General features: G+C 43.3%; 1 protein-coding gene across 1 annotated transcript in view; it reads right to left on the bottom strand.

The window, feature by feature from the left end:
* Positions 1-14,028, bottom strand: part of tom1l2a (target of myb1 like 2 membrane trafficking protein a) — a 92,356-nt gene that overhangs the window by 55,669 nt on the left and 22,659 nt on the right.

Genomic DNA, 14,028 nt, shown 5'->3' with positions numbered 1-14,028 from the left:
ATCCCTTTTTTTGTACGAGAGCCTATTTTGTGTTATGACCATCGGACTGTATTACGACCATTCTATTTGCCCGTCGAACTATATTCTGCCCATAATCAATAAATATTCTTATTGATTGATATTGCACTTGTGTGGACATTTGAATTTGTTTGTTTTTTTAACCGTGACGAGTCTGAACACCACCAGGCTCATCACAATACAAGTATATAGTCCTTGTTGTCGCTGCGCGATATTCAGGAATTCAGGCACTTGGCTTCCTGTCGACCTATGTGCAACCTATTTGTTTAAATCAAATCAGATCTGTAGGAGTTATAGCTGATGCGAACACACAGACAGACAAATGGAACTCCCTACAGTAGCTACTTCTGTAACCAGCTCTGGGGAAATAAGCAGACTCGGAATGAATCGTAAAATTGCTTATAGCAGTAAAAGCAGAAGAGGCTTATTTGATTGAGCAACAGATTTGCCATGTTTAGAGTCTTAGGCCTTGTCCAGACAAACGATTTAGATTTTTCGTTTATTTAAAAAAAGGTTTCCGTAAAAACGAAAACGTCAAGAAATAAGTGCATGCCACAAATTTACAAAATAAATTTCTTTCCTGTTTTAGACGTCGCTCTTTTATTTTGAAAACCCCCGACCGGAAGTGTTGTCGTTGTTTTCGATAACTTGAGCTAACTTAGCGTTCGTTTTCAAAGGAGTGGAGAGAGAGACAGAGACCGCGGCTCAAACTACCTGTGTTGTATTAAAGTAATTGATTGATGTTTAACTTGTCCCTGTGTCCAAACGTTGTCTGTAGTATTTAACATTACCTCAGGATACCACTGTCTATTGTATTTAGTTGGTTAGCTATTTAGCATTTTGAAGAGCATCAATGCTAGCTGGCTGGCTACAGCTTTATTTACTAAATTATGGAGGCTTTTTAATCGTCAAAGTAAGAGAGGATTTGTCATGATCAACTGAAGGCGTATGCTATGGAACAATATGTGCTTGGCTACTACTTGGGTTTTCAGAAAAAGGCCAGCTATGTGACGCTAATCTCTAGCTAGTATCGTGTATTACATCACAGTAGCCTCCCGATCAAGCTCAATAGCTTCTGTAACACGAACGCAACTACTCTGATGCCATTGTTGTTGTGATGTGGGAGTTTGCACATGCGGGGTAAGGGAGAGGTGGGCTATCGCGTCATCGGTTCAGGAAAAGACTCGTATTGCTTGTAAAGATGGTCATGCGTTTTCAGAATTGCGCGCTCTGAGAGCAGGTTTCAGAAAATAGCGTCTTCAGGCTGCCATAACGCAGTTCCGTGTGGATGAAAGGTGCATATGATCAAATACTTTGCCTGATACGACCGAAATCGGTTTCGTCTGGACATGGCCTTAGAAACATGTTGACATTTTAAACCCCGGAATGTCATTCAGCAGATACATTTTTTTTAAAGGGGATTTTTGTTATATTTTGGGTGCATACAGACACATTTCACCTTTGACGGTTTACAAAAAAATAGGCTAAAGATTTGGCTAGTTTTGACATTGATAATTAAGCAGTTGCAGTTGATGAGTTGTCAGTGAGGACATTACTCCTATTAATTTTGAATGACGTGTGTTGAGTTGTCGGTGAGGACATCACCAGTGCTTGGCATACTTGTGTGTAATAACGTGCACTCAGTCTAGTGTCATCTGCAAACTCTGCATACATGGCCTCATCCACTTTGTTGACATACAGTTAAGTATATAATCTTTTATGGTGCAATAACATGGTGCCTGTCTGTCTGTCTGTCCGTCTGCCTGGACGTCTGTCTTGCAGGGTGACAAGAGACAAGCACAAGTACAGTCAGCCAGACGACCATTTGTTTGTCTCTCTGTTTTATTTCAGCTTACCTCTTTTCTCTCTAGGCAAAGGTATGGATTGGACGGAATATGTGTCACGGTCAGGTAGCACCAGGGGAGAAGGTAAGACACAACGTTTTGTTTGACAACCTGCAATAAGCAACTTTGAAAGCGGTGCCGTTCGGGTCCGTCTCCCAGATTCGGGTCTGCACAAAAAGGGCAGTAAATTAGACCCAGGCAACTACCGCCCTGTTTCTATTCTTACCTCCATCTCGAAAGTCATGGAGAAAATAGTCTACGAACAGGTCGAAAAGTACCTGGCGGAAAAAAATCTAATCTACGAATTCCAATCTGGCTTCAGAACATCCCACTCCACTGACACATGCCTTCTCTATTTGAACGACCACATCAAACAAGAGGTGGACGCGGGCAAATACTGCGGCATGGTCATGCTGGACCTACAAAAGGCCTTCGACACAGTCAATCACTCCATTCTGATTGACAAGCTAAAAGCAATTGGTTTTGATAGTTTATCAGTGAGCTGGATGCAATCCTACCTGGAGGGGAGAGAACAGATAGTGGAGGTAAACGGTACTCTATCCCCCCCCCCCTCACAGTGAGCTGTGGTGTTCCTCAAGGAAGCATACTAGGACCGCTACTGTTCCTAATTTATGCAAATGACATGTCGTCAGCTTGTGACTGCAACTTGTTCCTGTTTGCGGACGACTCAGCCCTGCTGGTCTCTGACAAGAACAAGTTGCAGGTTGAAAAAACCCTCAGCTCAGAACTAGGCAAAATCTGCATATGGCTCGCTGATAACAAACTATCATTACACATGGGCAAAACAGAGTCCATTCTCTTCAGTTCAAATAACAAACTCAGCAAGACCTGACGGCTTCTCAGTTACAGTGGGTGACAATATTGTCACAAGGAAAGATGAAATTACCTACCTGGGTTCCATCCTAGAGGCAAATCTTTCCTGTGACAAAATGGCATCCAATGTAATAAAGAAAGTCAACCAACAAACTAGATTCTTGTACCGGATCTCCTCTCTGGTAAACAAGAATACCCTGAAGACTCTGGCAGGAGCACTCATTCAAGGGTACTACGACTATGCTTGCACCTCATGGTACCAAAGCACCTCAAAGGCGCTAAAAACAAGATTACAAACATCACAAAACAAACTGGTCAGACTTCTACTTGACCTTACCCCTAGAACCCACCTCACCCCTGCCCACTTTGACAACCTAGGATGGCTTAGAGTAGACGACAAAGTACAGCAACTTGCAATGGGCCTGGTCTACAAGATACACTATACGACTAAGGTACCCATGTACATGTCAAAATACTTCCCAAAGGTCAGTGAATACCACAATACCAGAGGAAGCTCAACAAATCATGTTAAACCCAGATTCGGCTCAAACAAGGGACTAAACATGTTTAGCAATTATGCCACATCAATGTGGAACGCCCTACCCAAAGCTGTAAAGCAGACCTGGGCATTTTACGGCCCGCAAGCCAAATACGGCCCACGGGATGATTCTGACCGGCCCGCAAAAGATTACATGATAATGTAATGTATAATTTTTTTTTTTTCGTGTCAACGTTCACAAGCACAATATACGCTTACCTAGAATTTTACTTGATTCAACAACAAAGCAGTCGGGGCAATGGCAAGCCGAAAACTGTCGAAAGTGTGGTTTTTTTTCCACAACTGAGGTAGGTAGATTACATTTTTTTTAATTTGCAATTAATTTCAAGGCAACTAGGCAGCAACAATCTCGAACACATGAAAACCCTGAAAGAAGTCAAACCATCAGCTGATCACCGGCACAGGTACTCATCCATGTTAGGAGTACTGCATGATGAATTTTCAAGGCGTTTAAGATTTCAAAAAGGTTGAGGATGAAATGCAGCTGGTTTCCTCTCCCTTTACCTGCAGTGTTGATAGTGCACCCACTGATGTTCAGCTTGAACTCATTGACCTGCAGTCTGATTCACTACTGAAAGAGCACTTTAAGTCAGCATCACTGCTCGAGTTCTACTCTGCTCTCAAGGAGGATAACTTTCTAAACATGAGGAGACTGATGAACATCTGTCAGCTGTGCTTCGCATCTCCACCTCAGACATTCAACCTGACTTTGATGGACTTGTTAAAGCTCAAAAGAGACTGGATTTCGCACACTGAATGAAAAAAAAGAACTGAAGAACACTAAAATGTGGAAATATAACAAGTGAAATGGGACACTTGATCCCTTTCTTTTTTTCTGCACAGTAAAAAAAAAGAACTGAAGAACACTAAAATGTGGAAATATAACAAGTGAAATGGGACACGTTCTTTTTTTTGCACAGTTCTGAAAACATTAAATGTTTAATATAGGCATGGAAAGTCAAAAAGGCTACAAAACTGGGACACTTTTCTTTACACAGTTACACAGTTCAGTGACATGTCTTGTTTATTTTGGCTACAAAGATGATGTAATGTCTTTAGAAAGCTAAGAAGATCCTTGTTTCAATAGTATATGAAACTCAAAATGCCCTTTGTTATTAATGTGACTGAAAAGAGTTAAATGTTTCACATTTTGTTTATCATTTTGGAAATTCTATTTGAATAAATGATATTTTTGAAAGCTAACCTCACCTTTTAATTGCCAAATAATAACATACACTCTTACCAGCGGTCAAAACAATGCCATTTACTGCTTTTTATATAGAAATAAAATGTATATTATGCATAATTGTGTTCTGAATTTTGGCCCGGCCCTCCAAAATATTTTCAGTTGCTCATTTGGCCCCCTGGGAAAAATAATTGCCAACCCCTGCTGTAAAGGAATGTGAATCCCTACCCACATTCAAAACCGCTCTTAAAGAGCACCTACGGGAGGCTGCAATTTGAAACTGGCCACCGTAAATGTCCAAACCCCCCACCCCCTCCTAATAGACAGTCTCCTCCCCACCGCATGTATATATTCTCTCCCCACCGTATGTATATTTCTCTCCCACCCACCCACCCACCCCCTCCAAATGTACAGTCTCCCCACCGTATGTATATTTCTCTCCCACCCACCCACCCCCTCCTAATGTACAGTCCCCTCCCCATCATATGTATATACTCTGTCAGGATCTATGGGTAACAGTACTGTATATTTGAATATCGTATATGTCACAAATGTAACAGTACTAAATACCTGTATGTCCCTATGCCATAAATGTCATGTATGTCGAGTATGTCATAAATGTCAATATGAATTGAAAATGGGAGACCCTGATGTAAACAAGACAAACGTCTTTCTCTGGTCTGCATCCCCTTAACAATTGTGTGTATTGAGCCGTACTGTATTGTACCCATTCTGCAATCTGTTAAATAAAGTTAATTCATTCATTCATTCATTCAGTCATATACGAGTTCCGTCTTTGTAATGGCTACATGAGTAGTCATACAAATGTTTACACATAGTCACTTCTTCCGATAATCTTTATTGCAATTGGTTCATGTTACAAATTCAATGTAACTATCAAATTCAATGCAACGTTTTATATCGATAACATTAGCTAGCTATTTTTGGATCTCTATAGCTCATTTTAGATATCGTTATGCCAATCTCCAGAGCCAGGCAGACAACAGAAATATCTACTCATCTCCACTGCTTTTAAGCAGCCTCTAGATAAAAGGAGCAGACGGGGCCAAAACCATTGTGTATGTTCCCTGTTGTGTCTACTGCTTGATACACTACAGGGCAAGGCTGTACCAACTATTTCAGGGGGGACTATACGACACTAGGTGGAATTAAGTATAACTTGCACTACAGTCTGTTCTAAAGAAATTAAAAGAAACCTAGCCCGATGCATTTGGGATTTTTGTTGCTTGTTTCCTGTTGTACCAAACCCGTACCCCAAGGACCGAGGTAAGTAGCGAACCATGGCTTCTGTGTATCGTTACACTTACACCCCTAATATACTGTATATATAATTGCTATATATACTGTATATATTAAGGCTGGGCAGTTTCCGTTTCAATTACAATTTTGGCTTCCCACAATCATGAAAACAAGATAATCGAGATAAAACAATGCCGTGTTGCTCTCATTTTGTCTTGTGTTGTGAATGCAGCGCATTTACTTGTTACTTGTAGAAGATGACAGAAAGGCAGCCTTTGGTCGAGAAGAAAGGTAAAACAAATTCAGTCGTCGTCATATTATGTTCTCATCAAATCAATGAGTAATCATGTTTAATAATCGTGATTTCAATATCAAAACATTTTCCATAATCGAGCAGCCCTAATATATATACATACTGCATGTCTTTAAGTTAATAAAAAAATAGCGGCTAAGTGGCGCAGTGGGCAAGGCGCTCGCCACTAACGCAGGAGAGCGTTGCTTCCGGCTTGGCTGGTCGTTCATACTAATACAATTGGCAGTATTAGGGGGTGGGAAAGCCGGTGAGTGGGGATCGGACGTTGTGGACGGCAACTCCTACAGGTCGGTTGGGGCGCCTGTACAGCAGAATCAGGAAGCAACAGGGGCAGCGTGAGCCTCCCATGTGTTACTCCTCGCCACTGAGAGATCGCACTGTGCAGGTGAAAAGATGCGACAGCTGCCTCCTCGTGTACCGGAGGGGACACGTGATGCAAGGCTTGGTCCGCAGCCGACCAGTGGGAGGCATGGTCAGGGGAGGAAAATAGGCCATTTTACTCGCCAAATGAGTATTCTTTATGTTTGGCGAGTGATTCATGAAGAGCACTCGCCACACTGGCGAGTAAACAAAACAAAACAAAAAAATCATTCTGCAATCTGCTGATTCGCTCACTGGCACAAGCCGAACTCTGACTCCCCCCTTATGATTTCTCCCATTTGCGCCTCATAATAATCCATAACCAATGAACCGCTCTAAGCTCCTCCAATGAACACTTGTTTTCTAGAAGATGTCGCCCATCTAGGGGAAGTGGACAGACCACTGCGTGCGGCCCTACAGACTCCTGTCACCGGCTTGACAACGTAGACAAACTTAGACAAAAACACATCAGTGGATGAAAATAATTGCATGTAGAGTCGTCGCTTTCGGATATCAGTGCGGCTGACATGGGGGCGAATAACAGCATGCGACGCGTCTCCTTCGAGTCGGATGAGAATGACAAGTGGGCGTGAGGCTAACGATTCCACTCACTCAAGTCAACCAGCATTAGCCGGTGTTCTGCAAAATCCTACTCCCTGCAGAATTCTACTGCCGAGCGCTCCTGCGCTTGCGCACGCATGCGCATGACCCACAATCCCTTTCCACTCGTTTTCAGCTACAAAATTCTGCTGCCGAACGTCTTGTTTGACTTGTTGATGGTGACGCAATATCTTAAAACATATTTGTACATACATAACTTATTACTGTATAAGCATGTAAATATTTGCATGCAATTGGCTTTGCAGCCGAATGTATAAAGCATGTATAAAGTAGATGATAAAATGCCTACACTTGAACTGGCGCTGCACTGATGGCTGCCTTTCTGATCGCTCCGTCGAGACTGTGCTTTCTTTTGTTAATTTTTATAGTATTAGGAGTTTTATTTGCACCAACTGTTGGTGCATTATATGTGTATGACCGTCAGTCAATCATTGACATTGGATTAAGGAAAACTTACCGATTGGATTGCTCTCTGGATCGGATCGCTGAACAGCAGAAATGGCCCGCCGAGATCCTTTGTTATGGCCATGGCCAAGACCAGGAGAAGCCGCCGCGAAGACGTGGAAAGAGAGCCGGGGTCCGAAACAGACTGAGGTCCAAACGACACAGAACCACATTGCCCAGCATATTGTTGGCCAATGTGCAATCGATAGGAAATAAACTGGACGACATCAGAGCACGGATCCAATTCCAGAGGGACATTCGGGATTGTAACGTCCTCTGTTTCACAGAAACTTGGCTGAGTCCAGATGTCCCGAATCACGCAATAGAACCGGCAGACCACTTCTTCGTTCTCCGCAAGGACCGGACGGCAGAAGAGTCACTAAAGAAGAAAGGAGGCGGCATTGCCTTCATGATAAACAAGGAGTGGTGCGATTTAGGCAACACAAAGGAACTGTCTAACCACTGCTCCCCAGACCTGGAGTTTATCACGATAAAATGTCGACCCTTCTTCCTCCCAAGAGAGTTAACGTCCATCATCCTCATCGGAGTGTACATTCCACCACACGCGAACACTGGGGTCGCACTTTCAAAACTTCACGACGAGGTAAACAAACTCCAGACAGCTAATGTTGACGCTGCCATTTTGGTTCTGGGTGATTTCAACAGCGCGCGTCTTAAAAAGGTGTTGCCGAATTTCTATCAGCATGTGACCTGTCCCACCAGAGGCGAGAACATATTAGACCATGTATACTCGCAATTTAAGAATGGGTACAAGTCACAGGCTCTTAGTCCATTCGGTAAAAGCGATCACGCCGCCATCTTTCTTTTGCCAAAGTACAAACAAAGTCTCAAGCGAACGCCGGTGGTCTCGCGAGAGGTTAAGCGTTGGGCCGTGACGTCAGAGGAGTCACTCCAAGCTGCACTTGGATGCACAGACTGGAGTGTATTCCGTGATAACACAGCCAATATTAACGAATACACCGAAACGGTGATTGACTATGTCTGTACTCTGGTAGAAGAAACAATCCCCTCCACCAAAATTAAAATCTACCCAAATCAAAAGCCCTGGGTAGACAAATCCGTCCGTGAGGCTCTGAAAGTGCGCACATCAGCATACAACACCGGGCTGGTGACAGGCAACATGGAAGAACACAAGATGGCAAGATACAACGTCAGGAGAGCAGTAATAGAGGCAAAACGGCGTTACAGGGATAAAGTTGAACTTCAGTTTGAACAGGCTGACTCTAGAGGCATGTGGCAGGGCCTCAGAACAATGACAGACTACAAAGGCACCCCCCTCAAACTGAACAGTGACATCTCCTTAGGAAATGATCTCAATTCCTTCTATGCGAGGTTTGAGGCTGTGAATAACAACACCAGCCTACAAACCACGGCAATGGGGGGGGGGGGGGGGGTCTGCTGATGGAGACTCAGTGTTCAGGGTAACAGAGCATGAGGTGAGACGGATCTTTAAAAAAGTGAATATCAGGAAGGCAGCAGGACCGGACGGCATCCCCGGCCGCGTCCTAAAAGTCTGTGCCGACCAACTGGCCCCGGTATTCACTGACATCTTCAACCTGTCCTTGGAACAGGCTGTCATCCCCACCTGTCTGAAGAAGTCCACCATCATCCCTGTACCCAAAAAATCTACGCCCGCTTGCCTCAACGACTACCGCCCTGTAGCCCTCACCTCCATAGCCATGAAGTGCTTTGAGAAGCTAGTGAAGGGCTACATCTGTTCCTCCCTCCCCATCAACCTGGACCCTCTGCAATTTGCATATCGCCCCAACAGGTCCACGGAGGACGCCATAGCCCATGTGCTGCACACAGCAGCATCACACCTGGACAAGAGGCAGGGGAACTATGTGAGAATGCTGTTCATCGACTACAGCTCAGCATTCAATACCATAGTCCCCTCCAAACTCATAGCCAAGCTCAGGGACCTGGGCCTGAACTATGACCTCTGCCAGTGGGTCTTGGACTTCCTGACGGGCAGACCCCAGGTGGTAAGAGCCGGCAACTGCACCTCCTCATCCATCACGCTCAACATAGGGGCCCCCCAGGGCTGTGTTCTGAGCCCCCTCATCTACTCCCTGTACACACATGACTGCGTAGCACAGCGGAACAACAACACCATCATCAAATTTGCTGATGACACAGTAGTGGTGGGCCTGATCTCTGCCAACGACAAAAGGGCCTACCTGGAAGAGGTAGAGAACCTGTCACAGTGGTGTCAGGAGAACTGCCTCTCCCTGAACGTCAGCAAAACAAAAGAGATGATTGTGGACTTCAGGAGGTCGGGGGTCAAGGACTACAGCCCCCTCAGCATCGACGGGGCACCGGTTGAGAGAGTGAACAGTTTCAAGTACCTCGGAGCCCACATATCCGAGGACTTGACATGGACCACACACATTGACAGTGTTGTGAAGAAGGCACGACAACGCCTCTACTTCCTCAGGCGCCTAAGGAAGTTCCAAGTCAGTCAGAAGATCCTTAGGAACTTCTACTCATGTACAATAGAGAGCATCCTGACCGGCAACATCACCTCCTGGTTTGGGAATAGCACTGCACAAGACCGTAGCAGACTACAAAGAGTGACACGTTCAGCCGAACGCACAATTGGAGGGGGGCTTCCCACCCTCCAGAACATTTACAACAAGCGGTGCAAGGGGAAGGCTAAGAGAATTATTAAGGACTCGAGCCACCCGAACAACTGCCTCTTTGAACTGCTGCGGTCAGGCAAGCGATACCGGAGTCTTAAGGCGAGCACAGAAAGACTCAGAAGAAGCTTCTATCCCCAGGCCATCAGGCTGCTAAACGAACAATAATCACTATGCGGCAACCATCAAATGCACACATGCACACAGCACACACACCCACACGCACACACTCACTCAAACAAACAACACACTGCAGCACCCACTCTCCACACTTTAGATCACACAAACACACTTACACTTTATATTTATTGATGGGGGATTTGCACTACAACTCGTACACCTACTGTGAATTGTACCTAAATTGCACCTCGTCCCATTCTCCATTTCTGCCTTGCACTATATAGTATTGTATATTAGTACACTGCACAGTATTGTATATTGTATGGTAACTACGTCTATTCTGCATCGAACATTGTACATATGTCTAAACTGAACACTGTGACCTCATCTTTTTTTGCTTCTAATTTTGCTATGTTATTTTATTTCATACTTATCTTGTCTTGCATAGTCTCTGGAGCGCAACAGTAAGAAGCATTTTGTATAAAAGTATTCTGTACTTCTGTATGACAACTATTAAAGAAACTTGAAACACCAAAATGTGACGATGACGACATCCAGCTGACACGCAGCTGTACCCTGGTCTGTATAGCAATGGAGAACAGGTGGACCGCATATTTGTACATACATAACTTATTACTGTATAAGCATGTAAATATTTGCATGCAATTGGCTTTGCAGCAGAATGTATAAAGCATGTATAAAGTAGATGATAAAATGTCGTACACCAAAATGTGACGATGACAATCGTTCACTCTACAATATTCTGCCACCTTGCTGACGAACGTCTTGTTGAGTCTTGTTGATATATCTTAAACAATATCATCCGAATGTATTTGTAGATGATAAAATGTCGGTACACCTGTTGGAATTCGGAGTGAACTATAGGGTGACGTCACCCAGCTGTCCAAAGATATAGGCGATTCGCGCTACGGCAGTAGTTCTCAGCAGAGTAGTGGAATTTTGCAGACGCGTTGTTCTGCGGAATCCTACTGCCTCCTCGAGGAAGTAGTAGTGGAATTTCGCAGAACTGACGTCACCGGCAGTAGTTCTCAGCAGAGTAGTGGAATTTTGCAGACGCGTCTAGCGAGTCGCGCTACGGCAGCAGTTTTCGAGGAGGCAGTAGGATTCCGCAGAATGTTCTGCGGAATCCTACTCCCTCCTCGAAAACTGCTGCCGTAGCGCGACTCGCCTATATCTTTGGACAGCTGGGTGACGTCACCCTATAGTTCACTCCGAATTCCAACAGGTGTACCGACATTTTATCATCTACAAATACATTCGGATGATATTGTTTAAGATATATCAACAAGACTCAAGACGTTCGTCAGCAAGGTGGCAGAATATTGTAGAGTGAACGATTGTGGGTCATGCGCATGCGTGCGCAAGCACAGGAGCGCTGTCAGCAGAATTCAGCAGAGTAGTTGTTTTTAATCTAATTGTTAATACATATATATCGCTATCAAAGAATGCTCCCACTACAGAATCATTTTATATGACCTCACTACTCACTCCATGTATACTGTATGCATATGGTGAGCATATTTTTATACTCTATCATAAAAATTTTATGTAAGATTTCTGGGGTAAGGTATTTCAATACACCAATATATCGCTATCAAATAAACTCAGAATTCAGGGAACAAAACTGTTGCTTTTAACCATGGATTTATTTATATACACTCCATGTATACTGTATGCATATGTTGAACAAAAAAAACATTGAACAACATGTTATCAGTTATCAACATTCAAACTTATTTACAGTATTTATTTAAAGTTTTGATTGTACAGTTGTACAGTCCCCCCCCCCCCCCCCCGCACCCACCCAACCACCTCCAATGTACAATTCCCCCCCCCACCCAACCTCCTCCAATGTACAGTTTCTACGTCAAATGTATATATACTCTCTTTTCTGGACTCTTTTGGTATCACAAACAGTACTCAAATTTGAACATCTGGTATGTCATAAATGTCTAGATGTAGCAGTACTGTCTATCTGTATGTTGTGTATGTCATATATGTCCTGATTAATTGAAAATGGGGGACCCTGATGTAAACTCTCTGGTCTGCATCCCCTTATTATTGTGTGTATTGAGCCGTACTGTACTGTAGTCTGTACCCATTCTGCAATATACTGTATCTTAGTCTGGGACAAGCCTAGTGTATAATATAAATAAGTATAAGTGATAAGTGATAAATAAGTGATTTTTGATGCATAAAAAGTGATATTAACACACAAGTGATTTTTGATGCATACAAAAGTGATTTTAAAACAAGATAACGCTAAACTCAGGCCTATATCTTTTTACAGCTGCGTGTTACAGCTGGATGTCGTCAGCTGGGAGTCACATCGTCACATTTTGGTGTACGACATTTTATCATCTACTTTATACATGCTTTATACATTCTGCTGCAAAGCCAATTACATGCAAATATTTACATGCTTATACAGTAATAAGTTATGTATGTACAAATATGTTTTAAGATATTGCTCACCATCAACAAGTCAAACAAGACGTTCGGCTGCAGAATATTGTAGCTGAAAACGAGTGGAAAGGGATTGTGGGTCATGCGCATGCGTGCGCAAGCGCAGGAGCGCTCGGCAGTAGAATTCTGCAGGGAGTAGGATTTTGCAGAACACCGGCTAGCTACCTAGCATGTAACAAGCTACCATAACGCGCGTTCAACATAGTGGACGACTATACTGAGCGGCTTTGCTTAAATGCAGCCGAGTGACATTTTATTATTACCGGGTTTCCCCCCATGTCACCACTCGCCCATATGTCCTTACAGTCCTTCACAACGGTGATGTTGTCATACTTGTCATTCAGAATACACCTGCTGAACCCCTAGCGTTGACATGAGATTCGATTCCAATGTATTGTCATCATACAGCACAAGTACAGTACAACCAGAATACGTTTGGCATCCAACCAGAGTGCAAATGTAACAAGTCAAGTTCAAGTTGTTTTATTTAGCTATTACATTACAGTGAAATGCTTGGTTCTTTCACTGCCCAGCCCAGTCCAGCCCAACCCAGTCCAACCTAGACCAGCCCAACTTTCCCTGCCCAACCCAGTCCAGCCCAGCATCTTTCACTGCCCAGTTCAGCCCAACCCAGTCCAGAATAGTTCTCTCTTTCATGTTAATATGTGATATCCTAATATTTTGAAGAGTAGAGACGGTGTGATTAATATATGTTTTATGCTGATAATATTGTGAAGAGTAGAGACACTTAATGTTTTATGGTAATAAATATTTTAAAGAGTAGAGACACGGTGTGATTAGTACTATGATTGAAAATCTATTTAGACGAAGACATACAAAGAAGTAATTATCACAATTAGCAATTTATTTATGGCTGGTAAAAAATCTGTTTGGCTGGTAAAGAAAATCATATACTCGCCAGTTGGCTGGTAAGCCAAAAAGTTAGTTTCCTCCCCTGGCCGCATGGTCTAACAACGTTCGAGACAGGGGAGGGTAGAATTGGATAATACGAAATTGGGATGGGAGAAAAATAGAAAATGGGGAGAAAAAGTTTATCAAAAAAAGTTTTATCGAAAAATATATTCCTTGCAGCAGTATTAAGACGACTTTTTTATAAATAGGACCATGACTATAGTATTACTAGAAGAAGAAGAAATAATTGTGTCATATCACATTGTAACTATACTGTTATACCGTCAAAAGGTCAGAGAAATATTGTGATATCATATTTCTGGCACATCATCGCCCAGACCCTATTGCTCTCTCCCTTGAGATCAAAGCTAATCACATATAAACAAGTTCAGGTCGTCTCCCAAGCACAG

Source organism: Notolepis coatsorum (assembly GCF_963971535.1).
Source record: "Notolepis coatsorum genome assembly, chromosome: 14".
Classification (NCBI taxonomy): Eukaryota; Metazoa; Chordata; class Actinopteri; order Aulopiformes; family Paralepididae; genus Notolepis; species Notolepis coatsorum.
Note: the sequence above shows the minus strand (reverse complement) of the source record. Positions and strands in the feature narration are given on the sequence as shown.